The sequence below is a fragment of the Crinia signifera genome, chromosome 6, assembly GCF_055691185.1.
Source record: "Crinia signifera chromosome 6, ASM5569118v1, whole genome shotgun sequence".
Classification (NCBI taxonomy): domain Eukaryota; kingdom Metazoa; phylum Chordata; class Amphibia; order Anura; family Myobatrachidae; genus Crinia; species Crinia signifera.
This window is the reverse complement of record NC_139222.1, coordinates 99,769,666-99,787,142: the sequence shown is the minus strand read 5'-3', so window position 1 is coordinate 99,787,142 and position 17,477 is coordinate 99,769,666.

Here is a 17,477-nt window from a genome sequence, read left to right as displayed (position 1 = left end):
GCCCGTCAGCTCCCCCCAACGCTGCTGCCCCCCTTCTTCCCCCTCTCCCCTGCCGCCACAAGCGCCGCGCGCTCAAGCGCCCAGCTGATTTCCCAGGGAAGGGGAGCGCATCGCGCGCCTCTCCTTCCCCTCGCTCACTGGGCTGTCAGCCAATCAGTGAGCTCGCGGGCCGGCAGCCAATCAGGAGCCAGCCCGCGAGCTATGAATGGCTGACGGCTCAGCTACACACAGTGAAGGAGAGGCGTGCGATGCGCTCCGCTCCCCTCCCCTCCCCAGGAAAGCAAAGCAGCAGCAGCAACAACAACGATGGCAGCGGAGGGGGAGACCCAGACAGTGAGTTGTGCTGCTTCTAGCACTTTGGGGAATATGTGTGACACTGTGGGGGCATATGTGTGGCACTTTGGGGGAATATGTGGCACTGTGGGGGCATATGTGTGGCACTTTGGGGGAATATGTGGCACTGTGGGGGCATATGTGTGGCACTATGAGGCATATGTGGCACTGTGGGGGCATATGTGTGGCACTGTTGGGGCGTATCCGTGGCACTGTGGGGACATATCAGTGGCACTGTGGGGGCATATCTGTGGCACTGTGGGGGCATATGTGTGCCACTGTGGGGGCATATGTGTGCCACTGTGGGGGCATATTTGGCACTGTGGGGGCATATATGTGTGGCACTGTGAGGGCATATGTGTATGGCACTGTGGGGGCATATATGTATGGCACTGTGTGGGCATATATGTATGGCACTGTGGGGGCATATCTGGCACTGGGGGCATATTAGTAAACGGCATCTGTTGTGCGGCAGCGGCGCGTGGGTCAGAATGTGTAATAGGCATTACGGTGTGGGGAGTAATTGTTTAATTGCCATCACAGTGTGGGGTCTAATGGGCATCATGGTGTGCGACATAATGTGTAAATGTCATCACGGTGTGTGACATAATGTGTAATTGTCATCATGGTGTGCGACATAATGTGTAATTGTCATCACGGTGTGCGACATAATGTGTAATTGTCAACACGGCATGCGGCGTCATGTGTAATTGGCATCATGGATAAATAGTGTATAATGATTTAAGTAGCCTGTCATTGTTTGGCCTTGATCTGTGAAGCGTACTAGAGGCGGGATGTACTAATGGGAAAATGCGGTAAAACACCCGTTTTACCGTATTTTCCTATGTATCAATACCCGTCCGCCCCGTTTTCGCTAGGCACGAAACCCTATAGAAGCCTATTGGTGTCTTTCGCCGCCCGCCGTCTGCCGTCCGCGCCCCCCCCCCCCCCTCCTGTCCTCCTTTGATCTCCTCCCCCAGGTGTCACAGCCGGCAGGACATCCGGCTGCAGGGGGGAGGAGGAGACGCAGGGGGACACTGGCAGCCGCCGGGATGTGACGGAGACCCCCGCAGACCACATCACAGGTATCGCGGGGGTCTCTGTCACCGCAACCCGATGCTAGCCGCATATGTGTACCTATGCGGCAGCATCGCGGCGGCTGCCAGGTGAAGGGCGGCGATGTATATTAATACATCCCGCCCTACGTCACTGTATGGGCCTTTATATTTTTATGTCACTGTGTGGCCTTCAGCCCGCCAACTTAAGTGCGGGAGGACAATGACAATTCCTGCGGTAACCAATGTCGGGACATGCAGGTTGCAAAAGTGAGATGTAAGGTAATAGTTTTCCTGCTAGACCACGACCCTTATATTAAACCACACCCCTTTTAAAATAAACCACACCCCCTACTTCGCCGCGCGCGCCGTAGGCGCGTGCAATTTCTTCTATGTCATGTTATGTATTTGGGGGGGGGGGGCGCATTTTTCTTTCTTTGCCCTGGTAGCTAAATTGTCTAGAAACGGCCCTGCCTCCGGCTCTCTCATGTTGAGTATTGTAATATTTTCTTTTTCCCCAGAGGCTGGGTGGGAGGCACCGTGGGGGATGTCAGCGGCAACTGCAGGGGGTGTAGGTGGTGGGGGGTATTAGCAGCGGCCGCGGTGAGTGGCAGTTGTTCTCTGGACACAGCCACGGCCGCACGTCACTGGGTGTTGCTGGCTGCTGCTGTAATTTGTGCTGCTGGGTGATGGATGTTTTCTGAGAGAAGGGTGCTGGGTCAGAGGCAGAACTAACAGCAGTGCTAGAGGGAACCAGCCAAAACCATGGTTGTGGCTGGCTCTGCCAGAGGAGATGCATTCTTCCCATGGAGTAGACAGGGTGGGTACATTTAGGGATGGTCCTTTGCCTGCATTATTAAAGTTAACCTCACTAATTTCCTTGTTTTGTGTACAGTCCCCATTGTGCAAGTAATTATACCTGATGAATACAACACAGCCTGCATTCCAAACAATGGATGTTATGATTACTGTTTAGTTACCGTACAATCATAAGAAAGCTTTCAAATATAATTTATTTAAAATAAAAATACACTGTGTAAAATATAAGAATATAAAAATATATATTTAACATGCAAAAATAATACTTATCAGAATGGCCTGCATCAGGCATAGGCAACCTGTGTCTTTTCAACTGTTCTATTGTCAGCAAGATAATGGCAGGCAACCACTAGCTGTCCGGTATTCTGGCATCAGCATCTTGATCTTTCAGAGGTTGTGGCACCGGTCTTCTGACAGCAGTCAGGATGCCGGTGTCGATATACTGACTGTCGCCATCAGCACAGCTGGGATTCTGACTATATCCCCACCAGTTCTATAGGAATACAACTGGAATCATGTATTGTAAGCTCTTGATTGGCAGGTTAGGAAAGCCACATTATAGTTTTCTAATAAGGTACCCACAAGGGTTCCATAGCAGGGCCGTCTTAACAGCAGTGTGGGCCCCTGGGCAAAGCAATGCACTGGGGCCCTTACCCATTCTCCCCTCCTAGGGGTGGGGGATGCTATCAGCAGCAGCTTTGATGTCCCATGGGTGGCAGGGGGTGCTCTATCTTCCACTCAACATGTAGGACCTGGAGCAGTAACTTCTGCTAATTACTCCTTTACTGCACAGGTGGTGGGAGGGTGAACACTAACGTGTGGAAGGGGGCACTGAGCTGCATGAAGGTCCCTTGTAAATGACTTCCAGGGAGGTAGGGGGTGTTTTATACTCAGGGGAGGGTTAGATAATGGAGTGGGCTTAATATTCGTCATTTTCCGGTGGAAGGGCAGCTTGTTTGACTGCAGATATTGCCATTATCTGGAAATAGATTTCTTAGCCTAGTATAAAAACCTAGAGTCCCAACTTTCAGGAGGTGCTGGAAACTTGGGGATCAGAGATCAGGAGCCAGAGCAATCCATTGACAAAAATATAAAACTACACCAGACGTGTAGTTTCTGTGTCAACAGAAAGGGGAGAGTCCCAACTTTTGGAATATACTCTCAAAAAAACTCTAAGTCAGAGAAAACCTGACAAATATGACTGCTACAGTAATTGCAATTAACAGGTCGGATGTGGACTGCTGTTTTGAAGTTGGATATCTCCAGTTCCCCAGGGCCGATTTTCAAAATTCTGGTATCCCTGGAAAAAGGGGATCCTCAGCTATCAGCATAGGACCCTTCTACACCTGGGGCCCCTGGGCAAGTGCCCATTAAGCCCATACAAAAAGACGGCCCTGTTCCATAGCACAGTACCAGAGGAAAATGGGCATTAAGCATCATCAATACAGACTAAGCCGGGATGTATTAAAATACATTGCCGACCCTCGCCGCGCCACCGCAGCAATGTTATCGCATATGTACTAACAGATGTATTAGCATCGCATTGCAGTGATCGAGACCTCCCGCAATACCTGTGATGTGGTGTGCGGGGGGTCTCCATCACCTACCTGAGCTCACCTCACTTCCCCCGAGGGCGGAAGCCTAAGCAGGCTGTCCCTGGCACCTCCTCCTCCCCCTGCAGCTGGAAGGACCACCTGCTGTGTTGCTAGGGGAGGAGTAATTTACCTTCCGGGTACAGACTTCCTGGAGGAAGGTAAGTCAGGGGGAAGTGGGTTACGACGGGCAGGGATAAGAAGCCAATAGGCTTCTATCAGGCAAAAACACGTCGTCCGGGTCTTAATACATTTAAAAAATGCAGTAAAACCCCCAATAACGGGTGGTTTACTGCATTTTTACCTTAGTACATCCCACCTTAAAAAATCAGAATATAAGCATAGATATATAGACAGCATACAAATGGTGCTGCTCTCTTCCATCTGGGGGCTGGCGGTCAGATTGCCAACCACCAGCCACTAGAACGGGACACGCATGCACGAGATGTGCGCATCCCCTTCAATCGGAGCTCCCCGCCGGTCCCCGCCGCCTCACCGCCGGTCCCCACTCCCCCCAACAGAACAGGATGCACATGTACGAGACGTGCGCATCCCCTTCAAACCGTGCTCCCTGCTAGTCCCCGCCGCTTCACCGCCAGTCCCTGCTCCCCCCCACCAAACCCTGCCCGTCTCCCTGAAGCTGAGATGGGCAGGGTTCGCGTCCCGCACCGCCAAGTAACTGGGACGCGCGTGCGTGTGGGATGCTCGCATGTCCCAGTCAGTTGAAGCACCATCTTTCCAGTGGGGGCAATCTGGCATGCCACAGCGCTGGCTGAGAGGCACTCCATCTGTAATTATGTTGAGAAGACAAAGGGTAAAGAACCCTGCTCGTGAGTGTAGAATAGATAGGGTGCATGGGTAGACACGAAAAGGAGAGGAGTGCAGAGAATGAAGAGTCAGGAGGAGTCCACTAAAATCAAAACCGATGGCTAGGTCTCGTGCATCCTATACTCCGCTAGCAGTATTTCCACACACTACTTTTTATATAAATAAATGTAATTTGATTTAAAAAAATGACAAGATGTTCTTAACTCGGGACATTGATCTGAAATGCAATTGCAGTCAAACGTGACTAAAACGTTAATTATATTTCTTTAATTAGAAGCATGATAGAGGGGATGGCGACATTCTATGCTCATGAATTATTTTAATAGAGAAAGGAAGATAATTTTATAGAACATTCAGTATTGGAGTACATTTTGTCTGAATAAATGAGACTGTAAAGAATCCCTAAATAAAGTGTCTCTTGTTACAATAACGTCACACAATCCTTTATTATGTATTCACAGTTTCTTATAAAGCGCAGCATATTCCGATGCACTTTACAATGGGAAACAGTGATACAACAAACTGCGTAGTAACAGACCAACAAAGAGGTAGAAGGGCCTTGCTTGCAAGCCTACAATCTATATGGATAATAGGGGATACACAAAGATAGGAATCTATAGCCTGGCAGTCTCACCAGATTGATAGACAGTCCTTATCGGATGCAATGAGATATGAATACTACTGGAGGTTATATGGGGTTTGGGAATATGATAAGCTTGCCTGAAGAGGTTTGGTTGTTATATTTTTTATTTTAGTAGGCCAGTTAAATCATACCAATCAACTGTCCTTCTGTTATTAGGATAAGCCTGCTTTAAGGACATTCATTCCAATTTGTGGGGTGTTACACAGCTCTCCATACCTGTCCACACCCACCAGAGACATGGCCACATCCCCAGTAAGCTGCCTTTTCCAGCCACAATAACATCACATGTCTTACATACCAGATATAAAGGTCATGCTGATTAGGATGCAGGGGAATATTGTTTACTTGGCTCTATAAGAGGGTCTGCATATGCCCAGTGGAGTGAGCTCAGGAGAGATTTTGACTGTTTAACATCTCTCACCTGTAACCTGTTAATTTCAATAAAACCTACTCTGGTTTGGAGTCAGTGTGTGGACTAACATCCTTGTTCACCTCAACTGTATGAAGATCAACATACATTAGGTTGACCACTAAAGGTCGACAGTGCATACGTTGACAGGATCAGAAGGCTGACACAAGCATTTGGTTGACACTGGGAAGGATGACAGTGAAAAGGTGGATATGAGTTTTCTAATTGTTTTTTTTCCCCGAATTTCGATATGTCATTTTTTTTCCACCTGGAACTGACAGTCCATACTGCAGAAAGCCCTTCCAAAGAGAAGCCACTCCTGCGTTGAGTATGCAATGCCTGCATTGAGTTATGTATGGCTTCTAGGGGCTGCAGCCAGAGCAGATGGATACTGTGCGCATGCACATTTTTTTCCTCCCTTCCCATTTCATGATTATTCGCACATGCGCAATGGACACCGCTGCTTGAAAGGAATAGCACCGGGGCAGCAACCCTCTCTCCATAAAGCATCAGACCTTCTGCATCTAAATTTTGTCATCGGTGGTCCCCAAAACTAGTCATCATTACCATTGATTCATCACTGGCTTTTGTTGCTATAACTACCTGGTGGAAAGCACAGTATTGGGTGTGGCATATTAACATCAGTGACTTGCGGTGAAGTCAATTGCTGTTGAGGCACTGGCTAGTATCTGAGACAGATTTACACACATATAAGGAACCAATGGTTCATGCGGGCATTATACAAAGCAGAGCCCTGTAAATTTGCTGCGTTTTGACTATAAAATGAATACATTAATACAAACATTATTTTTATACATATCTTTGTATTATTCTAATCATATTTATAGGCAAAACACTGTAGTATACCGGAGTAAGACAGGTGAGGCCTACCTTGACTGCACAATACTGGTAGACATTCATTATTGGCCATATTAACATTCATCGTGTAGATACTGATGGAATGTTGAAATGTTAGAATGCAAATTATTGTACCTTGTGTCCCAACATTGAGTTACTGTACCTGCTCTTGATGGCGTGGTGGTTATGGTGAGTGTAACTGCCCTATTCGTAAACTAATCCTTACTCCTAACCCTCCCCCTAGTGCCTAACACCAACTTTATCCCCCCTCACAGCCTAATTCTAACATCCACTTAGTGCCTAACCCTGCCTCTCTCCTAAGCCTCCACTTAGTCCATTACCCTTGTCCTTTGGTCCTTGGTCAATGTCATCAGGTCGCTAGTTGACATTTTAACAATGTTCAGTTCATAACCTAATGACTACACCCGGGCAGTGACTTTTCACTTGTCTGACTATAAGGGAAGGACTATATGTGTCAGGGCAAGTGTATAATGGCCCTTATTCAGATCTGATCGCAGTACAAATTTGTTCTCAAAATGGGCAAAACCATGTGCACTGAAGGTGGGGCAAATGTAACATGTATATAGATAGAGTTAGATTTGTGTGAGTTATTTTGTTTCTGTGCAGGGTAAATACTGGCTACATTACTTTTTACACTGCAATTTAGATTTCAGTTTCAGCACACCCCACCCAAATTTCACTCTCTCTGCACATGTTACACCTGCCCCACCTACAGTGCACATTGTTTTGCCCATTTTGAGAACAAATTTGTACTGCAATCAGAATTGAATAAGGGCCAATGTGAGGAGGGATGAAACTGACTGAAAATTAGTTAGAGGTAGGAGCCAGGTCTCCAACATTAGAGTTGTGATGTGAGGCTATTGTCTCCCATTATAATGATGTGAAACAAAGGTGCACAAGGCATTCTTCAACAAACTTGCAGCATTGTATTCTGCCACGGATTTGTCCATTATGATAATGATGAACAAGAACTGAATCCTCCTATCAGACAAGACGCGCTCCACACACAAACATCTGGTCCTCATCTGATCTTTACGATTCTCCTTGATGCCCATTATGGGGACATTTGAAAACCATTATACAGAGAGATTTTGAAGTTGGGATAGGATATTTCAATGCGTGCTATACATCTTAATTGGTCAGCATAGTGTATCAGCCAATCTTTAAGGGATAATTACTATGTTATGCTGAGGGGGCATCCTCTTTCATAGAAGTAAGGCAATTACATAGAAACGTTTATGCCAGATGCCAAACTGTCAAATAAAGCATCTTTGCGTGATCAACAAAAGGCGTTAAGTCAAAACTCAAAGGAGTTTGGCTCCAGTCTAGAGAATAGTAGATTTTTATTCTTATCACCAATGTAAAAAAAAGACAAACAACCCAAAACCACATATAAATATTGTTCTGCTGTTGCTAGAAAAGTCTTGTCCTCAGTTGTCCTCAGCAGTGCAGGTTGAGCAGCTTTCCTAGTGGTAGAACTTCTACTACTTATTTCATCTGTTATTATGTGTGAACATGTAGAAAACATGCCCTGCTGGTACGACAGTGTCCACAAAGCATTTCGCAAGCTATACAGATGGAGCAGCCATCAGCCAGCCTGCTCTATCGCCAGATCTCCTGTGCTGACGCAGGCTGGCGGATGGCAGCTTCATCTAACGTCTCACATGCTCGTGCGTAACCTTCAGCAAGGGGGCGGGGAGAGGCTTCCCTGCCCGTTTCCACTTCAGAGAGCCAGGCAGGGGATCGGGGGAGCTGGGGGCAGAGCAAGCGGAGGGGCAGAGCCGGGCGGAGGGCTGCTACAGCCTCTGACAGAACGGGGCACATGAGCATCTTGTGCGCACGCGACCCCTTCTGTCCTAAGGCATCTGGTGGCGATTGTATCGGCGAGAGCTGCTCCATCTGTACATTTGTAACCGGCCAGCTTATCAAGAAAGTGACCGGGAAAAGATTTTGCTACCAAAACATGCAACATTCCCTATTCACTGCTATGCTACTCTGCAAGCATATAGTCATAAGTTACTTTTAGAATGGCTTATCTGATCGCCTTATTCCCAATTGTGATAAGGCTTCACTCAGAAATTTAAATGGTTTCAGGTTGTAGAAAAAAAATAACATGTCATTTTTAAATGTCAGTAATTCATTCATTAGGAATGGTTTAATTCACATATGTCCCACCAATAGTTGAGCATGGTTTTGCCTTTGGGAGCAGTAATAGAAAATTTGATGATTGCCAATGATCCCAATGCTCATGACTTAAGTGGCAGTGTAATCATGTCACAGAGCAAAGCTGCATGGAGGCAAGATTTACCAACAAATTCATTAATAGATGAGGGGGGCTTATTACGACAGCTGAATCGCGCTTCGTTATTGTGCATAATCTTAAAAACTATTGTTCAGATAAATTTGTTAAATCAAATGGACTTTGTAGGAATGACCATTGTCTGTCTTCCAATGTTTTTTTCACGATTTCATTTGATTACGACACATCAGGCGGATATATCATTTGTAAAGTGGAAAATCATATGTGATGTGGAGACCCCTGAGTGTTGGATAGAAGCTCTGCACTACTGATTTATCAGAATCGCATGGCATCAGATGGAAAATGGAGTGCTTTTTGTGCATGCAATACATCAAAGGAAGTTTGCCTGACATTTCCAGCCCTCCTAGCCTCTTAATCTAGCCCATCAGATATAATGGTACAATTACCATAAGATATATCGCATGCAATTTACAGTATCGTGGATAGATATATCTTTTGCAAAAATAGCACAAAAGTACAAAATAGGATGAACAACGTCATTCACAGAAATATCACTGTTATACAATGGCCGACACACCAGTGATATTTTGGATGCTTATTTGATTAGCTAATATGTCGGCCAGTGTGTACCCGGCATCACCCTCAGCTCATTGGTCAGGTTTTGTTGTATAGAAGTAAATATTGTGAATCACTTCAACCGAAACATCCGAAATGTAATTGAAAAGCATTATCTCGGTATAGACTAGTGTGTTTTATTTTGTCATGAAAGAATGACAAAAGTGCTCATCACTAATACAACATAAATAAGATACTATTTGGCAGATTTGACTAGATGCGGCATAACCACGGATAGCCCAGAGGTTGCGTATCCACGTTAAATGCACCATTAGCACCTAATCCACGGGCAAACCCATAGATTCCGGCACTTAACATGGAGTTATGGATTAATATGCAATATCTGTGTGTTAACCACAAAATAATTAATTTAGGGCAGTGGTTCCCAAACTGTGTGCCGTGGCACCCTGGGGTGCCTCGGGAAACTTGCAGGGGTGCCCTGGATTCGTGGCACATGTCCATGAAAAATGATTTATGGCAAATGTAATAGGCAAATTATGGACAAACAGGAGTGAATCCATTCCATTACCACACAACTGACTGTAAGGATGTGATACAATTCACTTTATTCAATATTTTTTTAGTTTTGCTCTAGGGGTGTCACAAAAAAAATCTGAATCAGTCCATATATTTAAAATTACACAAATGTAGTTATTGAACATACAGTAACATCACGGGGAAATTTAATAGGATGAGAGAATCAGAAAGTGAGAGATTTGTTAAGAAATCTTCCGTTTCTTTAAAGCGGCAATCATTTACACAGCAAAACCAGTTTGATTTTGCCATGTAAATGATTGCCGCTTTAAGATAAAAACTGGATATTTCCTACTGATTCTCTCATCCTATTAAATTTCACCCCATTTGTTACTGTGTGGGTGTATAGAAGTGTAAAACTTAGCATAGGATCCCATGGGGTAAATTTACTAAGGTGGGAGCTCTATTTCAGATGGGATGTTGCCCATAGCAACCAATCAGATTCTACTTCTTATTTATTTAGCACCGCCTAGAAGATAATAGGTAGAATCTGATTGGTTGCCCATAGCAACATACCATCTTCAATAGAACTCCCATCTTAGTACATTTACCTCCATGGCCCCAATGTTCATGAACTGCAAATACTGTATATGCCTATTTATGCCTATTACTCCTGGAAAAAAATGGGTACTTGTTTCCTAGCACGGCCACAATCTTATGGATCGTGTACCTTTAAGTTAAGGTACACGATCCACACGATGGACCCGATTTCCTTTGAAATCAGGTCCATTTTGCCGGCTAGGACACAATATCGGGGGCATCGCGTCGGTCGGGACCATTAACATTGGTCCCGACGCGACCGACGCGATGCCCCCGATTTCCCCATAGGCTTCAATGTTAAAAAATATTTTAACATTGAAATCGTGTCGGGAAAGGTAAAATATCGGGGGCATCGCGTCGGTCGGGACCATTAACATTGGTCCCGACGCGATGCCCCCGATTTTTCCATAGGCTTCAATGTTAAAATATTTTTTAACATTGAAATCGTGAGAAAATGTGAAAAATGTGAAATGGGCCAATATGACCCATTTCACATTATAGATGTCCCCGTCGTCACCCTACGATAGACGCGAACCCGAAGCGTGGCGAGCGCAGCAAGCCCGCAAGGGGCGGCGGTGCGCGTCCTCCGACCTTTTCATTCCCCTACTATCCACTAGGGCGTGGAGTGAGAATAGAATAGTGTGGCGAGCGCAGCGAGCCACCGAGCCCGAAGCGTGGCGAGCGCAGCGTGTCCCGCGAGGGGACGCGGATACCTTCACAGGTAAACGCGTCCCTTCGCGGGCTTCACAGGTATCCGCGTCCCCTCGCGGGGCTCGCTGCGCTCGCCACGCTTCGGGCTCGGTGGCTCGCTGGGCTCGCCACACTATTCTATTCTCACTCCACGACCTAGTGGATAGTAGGGGAATGAAAAGGTCGGAGGACGCGCACCGCCGCCCCTCGCGGGCTCGCTGCGCTCGCCACGCTTCGGGTTCGCGTCTATCGTGGGGTGGGGTTTACGTTGTTAAATTTGGGGGTCTAGGGAATATTTTACATTGAATCCAATGTAAAATCGGGTCCCAGGGACCCAATTTACATTTTATTCAATCAAAAAATCGGGTCTAAAATCGGGTCGGTCGCGTCGATCGCATCGCATGCGACCAAATCGCATGCGATGCGATCGACCCGATTTTTCCGACACGACCACCCCGATGTAAATCAGTGTGGCCGTGCTAGGAAACAAGTACCAAAAAATGACCAGCCCAACCTGTCAAATTATTTTATTATTACCAGTCATAATTTCGCTGGTGATGAAAAAATAAATAAAACGTATTTTGCCTTTAAACTAGTCTCTCAGAGATTGCAGTCACTGATATGGAAATGTCTTTTTTTTTCACTCTTCCTCTGAATACATGAGTCATGTGTAAAATATGGGTACAGATCTACAAATCATGGGTGACATTCTATGGGATGAGATAAAAGCGCATTTTCTTTTCTCGCTCCACATCGCCGCTCTTCGCACTTTTTGAAATCGCATTTTTTTGTAATAATTCCCATATTTAATGGAATGCGATTTGGAGGCTGAAAAGTGCAATGTAGTGCGATTTGCGGCGAAGTGGTGCGATTTTATGACACATAAAAATTGCGATTTCTTCCGCCGGTCATGTGCGAGTTTTGGACCAACCGGAGTGCGATTTACAAGACTGTCTCCGCATGACTAAGAACCCCCTAACCTATTGGCCCACCTCTGTCCCCTCCATTATGCATCACACCCCCTATATAAAGGGGCACTGGCGCCATTTCACTCTTTGATAGGAAGTAAGGAGCATGGAGAGGAGCAGTGGCAGTGTGAGCAGAGGAAGAGGTGTTGGTGGCAGAGTGAGGAGTGTCAGAGGGCTGAGTGCCTCAGGATATAGGCATCATGGCAGTTCCCAGGAAAGCCTGCTACTACACTTAGGATTTTGAGGTGAGCATCACATACCACCTGTACGTTCAAACAGTTCCGCCCACGCCGATTGACATAGACGTATCCCCGCACCTGCGGTGCCCTAATCCCAATGTGTGTGCAGTCTATAGCTCTCAGCACGAGAGGGAATGCTGAGAGTCTATAGAAAGCCACCTTGTGGTCCTGCCACTCCAACTCAGAACGTGGGAATCTGATGTACGTGCGCCACAACTTCTTTAAAGCAAGTAACACTTGAGTAAAATGCTTAGAGAAAGTGGGCTGTGATACCCCCAAGGACCATGAGGTCACAGACTGAGTGGAGCCTGTGGCCAAATAGTAGAGGGTACACATTAATTTCCGCAGCCCAGACACTGCATAGTTGCCTCCCCCGAAAGGGTCCGAATCATCTCTCACCTGCTCATATAAGTCCAACAGGTTATTGCGGTTCAGCCTAAACATCCCCACAACCTATTGATCAGAGAGGGAGTCCAGGTACAGCCGAGCACGATACATACGTGGGGTACGCAGTAGTCGGGGGGCTACCTGGATCTGGTGTGAAGCTTCCTCCTTTCTGCGCAGCTCCTCCAAATGGGCCACATCCCAAATCAGCAACTCCAAACCACTCTGCAAAATCTCCATGTCTCAAACCCTCACAGGTGTCCTTAATGATGTTGGGATATATGTAGGGGTGTTTCTGAGTGAAATTGAAGGCACCTGTGTTGAAATTAACCATTTGTGCACTTGACCAAAGTGAGTTCTGGGCCAAATCGCCCAACAGAACCTGGTCTGAAAAAAGTGCGATTATTAGACACCTTAAAAGTGCGATTTACGAAAACGCATCCCATTAAATAAGCAATTTGTATACTTTTCTGTACGAAAACATCTGGATGCGATAAAAATGCGATTTTTCACACATTTTAAGTCCGCATGAGTTATCGCACATAATATGTGATATCCGTCCCTTAGCGCATCCTATTAAATATGCGATTTCAAGGAAAACTGTGATGTCGCCATTTTTTTTACTAATATTCGCCAAAAAACACACATCTCATCCCATAGAATGTCACTTCATATGTTTAGAACAAACACATTTTAGATACCCTCGTATATATAATGTGAATTCGGAAAACGCAGGCATTCCCCAGCCATCAGGAGGGAGTGCTGCCTCCTTCTCCCCACAGCCTTTGCAGCACCGAGTGAGTCCAGGCAAAAAATCATTTGATGTTGAATGATTTTCCCCCTGTGTGCAAGACTGCATGCGCATTTGCAGCCATGCACAAGGGCGGGGAAGTGCAAGGGGCGTGCGTTTGGTGGCTACCTGCTAGCTGGGCTCCGAACACTTGCAGCCTAGCGAGCAGGTCTGAATCTGGTTCCATGATTCCTGTGCATATGCAGTTAGTCGATAATCGCCCAGCATGTGAATTGGCAGCAATGGGTCCCCCCCCCCCCTGTGGTATGCTGATGCAGTGAGGTGTGACCCTGTGTTGAGCTGCAGTGTGGGGAAGGGAAGGACTAATGATGATGAGGAGGACTGATGAGAAATGAGGAAAGTATCTACTATGGTATAATGTGTGTAAGCAACACTACCTTGGTGTAACATGTATAAGGGTACTATTACAGTATGTGGTGTATTGTGACTAATAGACACTACTGTGCAGTGTAATGTGCTTTGTATGTGTGCCACTTCTCTGTCACTTAATGTCACCCACAATAATATTGTGAGATGTTAGGTGGTAAAAATTGACTGGACATTAATGTTGTGGAGGTTATTTATACTCTAGGAACAAAAAAAAGGGCCAAATTATGTGATTGCTCTTGCTGGGCCACTTTGGGGCACCACCATCTAACATTTTAACGTTAATATCACTCTGTTTTTTTTTATTTATTTATTTAACACTTAATGTAACAATTTTAAACATATTTTTTACTCTTTGAACAGTAAGTTCTAACACCAAGCAGCTACTTTTACTTACTTAACCAACACTCTGATACTTCACTGCTATCCAATGTGTGGTGCCCTGGGGTGGTTTGGCTAGGGTGATTTGACTTCTCTCAGCAGTGTATAGCCAGCCGATACCCCTTGTATCACATGGGATACATACAGTCCTTTGACATGTGATGTATCGCATATGACCCCACTCCTTGCTGCCAGAAGAGAGCGCTTCTCAAAGGTTGGATGAGCAGTCCAATCGGATCGGATCACATGTCCCTCGGAATCGGGAGAAAAGAGGCCAAATCGCCTTTATATAGACCTGATAGGTTCTCTGCAAATTTGCAGAGACCTGCAATCAGGTAATTGCTGCCCGCCAGAGCGAAATCCCACACTGTGCAATCTTGTGATTTAATGTGCAAGGCTTGCAAAATTTCGCTGATCAGCGAATACATACTCAAGTCGTTCACCATCGATTGATTTTTTCACTGTGTGCAGTCTGTGTGTAGCCAATGAATCACTCCGCAGCTTCAATAGAAACAGTCTGATTGGGGCCTCAGCTCATGTCACACGACTTCCTTTCAAACGGATGGCTAGGAAAGAGCTTGGTGACCAGCTCAGGTCATTCGGTGTTAATAATAGCGGTGACCAGAACGCCCCAACTTACAACATGAGCTATGAACGCCCCATCTATCTAAAGTCCGTGCTGGGACGATCTCACCGCCCCTTCTATGGCATGGTGAGGACACTTCCAGGACATCCCCCCGAGGAGGCAGGACTCATCAGCCGTCCTGGCAAAGGGGGGCCATACTGTACAGCAACCACCTGTACCTCAACATGACCGCTGGTCAAGAGCACCTTCCACCCAAAGTTCCACCCCAATGACACACAAATACCACAATTCATGGGTCCGTGGAGAGCAGATTGTATAAAAATGACGTTATTGGTGTAATTTAATTCCCCCCCCCCCTCGTCGCGACCCGTGAAATACAGTATTTTTTTCAGTGGAGGAGGTGCAGGGGGGAGTTTTGTGCATCTTCACGGGGGGGGGGGGGGGGGGGCGCGGAGGTGGACCCGGTTCCGGGAGCCTGACCGTGCCATTCCAGTGGAGTAGGCAAGTATAATCCAATGGAGGGTATGCAATACAGAAACACACTGGGGAAATATTTATCAAAGCTTGGAGAGAGATACTGTACAGTAAAAACAATCAGTTTCAGTCATTTAACAGACCGTGCTAAAAAAATGTCACAACCGATTGGTTAGTTTTTTTCTCTATCCACTTTATCTCCCTCCAATCTTTGACAAAATCTCTCCCATCTTCTATTGGAGGGAATTGGAGCTTGAAGACAACTGACAGCCCTGTAGAACATCAGTAACTATTGAAACTAACTGTATTGAGATATATATATATATATATATATATATATATTTATATATATGTATATATATATATATATATATATATATATACACATATATATCAGTACTAAATCAAACTGTATTGATTCAAACATAAGGGATTTTAGTATAAATGTTATTTAGGATGAAAAGTCCCTTTAAGATTCTTTTATAGTATAGCTGGTAAGATGCAAAATTACCATTTCCATCCTGCAGGCTGCAGCACAATACTCTGCCTGCCTCAGTCTGGATACAGTGCAAGCACTTGGCTCGCACATGTCCTGCCAGTTATGTAACTTATGTTCTTAGAGTCAGAGATTTATTACATAGGAATAGGTTTAGCGTTAATTAGAGAAAATGGGGCAGATGTATTAAGCCTGGCGAAGAGATAAACTGGAGATAAAGTGGAGAAAAAGTGGAAGGAGATAATGCACCAGCCAATCAGCAGTGTTTGAAATATGACAGTTGGAAGTTGATTGGCTGGTGCGTTATCTCCTTCCACTTTTTTTCCACTTTATCTCCAGTTTATCTCTTCACCAGGCTTAATACATCTGCCCCACTGTGCCTTATGTGTTCCAAAAACATCCAAAGATGCAATTTAACGCTTTCTATGTACACTATTTTAATATTTCTATGGAAGCTAATTTTGTGACTTATTCTATTTTGTATCCAATGGGCAATGTTCAAGCAACAGAGAGATCATCAGCAGACGGCACATTTGCTGTGATCATAAATGTGATCTCGTTCACTATGAGATTGACAGGAAGTGACAGGAGTTGTTAATGGGCAGTGGTTGGAAATATGCAGGCATGTCTTAGCAGTTTGAGGGGCATGCATCTGCCACCATACATGCAAAAACATAGTGCCAGCATGGCTACTGCTGTGTCCAGTCTGCATAGCCATTGGCCAACTCTAAAGGTGCCCAAAAACGAGTGCGATTTGGGCTGATTTCACCCGATCCCCACGGATCTGGGTGAGAAATCACCCCAAATCGGATGTGTTTGATGCCCCTCCCGGGTCCAATGTGCGGCCCCGTACACATCAGGCCTGAGACAGCGGTCAGACATGCAGCCCCTCTGACCTCTGACTCGGCCTCCCGTCTGGCAGTGGCGAACAGGGGTTGCATGCGGTACATAGCATGTGACAGGACCGCATACAATGTATCGCATGCAATCCTGCCGCCTAGGAAGGTCCTGCTGGGTGGGTCAGATGGCCATACTCTGATGTGATATATCGCAATAGTATATGGCCACCTTTAACCTTGATTTTCCCAATTTTTACATATAGGCTGCGAATATGTACGCAACTGCGAATACGTTTGCAATGGATTCAGTGGGCGTCTCTTTTAATTTCTGGACAGCAGAAACACTTGCTTACATTGGCATAGAAAATCACAAATGTGTACAAACACAAGTGAGGCTATTTGCTTTTAAATACTATATACTTTGTCTATAGCTAGGCATAGATTTTTAGCACGTACAGTAACTTTTGTATTTACTGTATTTCTGTTCCAGATTTCTACCAGCTTATAGGACGCATACTTCTTTTTCTATCTCTATTATGTAGAGAAATTGATATGTATTGCTAAGAATGTTTTTAATACAAATTTCACCTAGTTAATGAATACAACACAAAAGCTTTTAATTGCTAAATAAATTGGAAATTGCTGAGCTGAGTTTTTGCAGTGGGTGGAAAGAGTTATGTCCAAGTCTGCTCATATTTTGGATGTCATTTTCTTTTACTTTACTGATGCCAAAAAT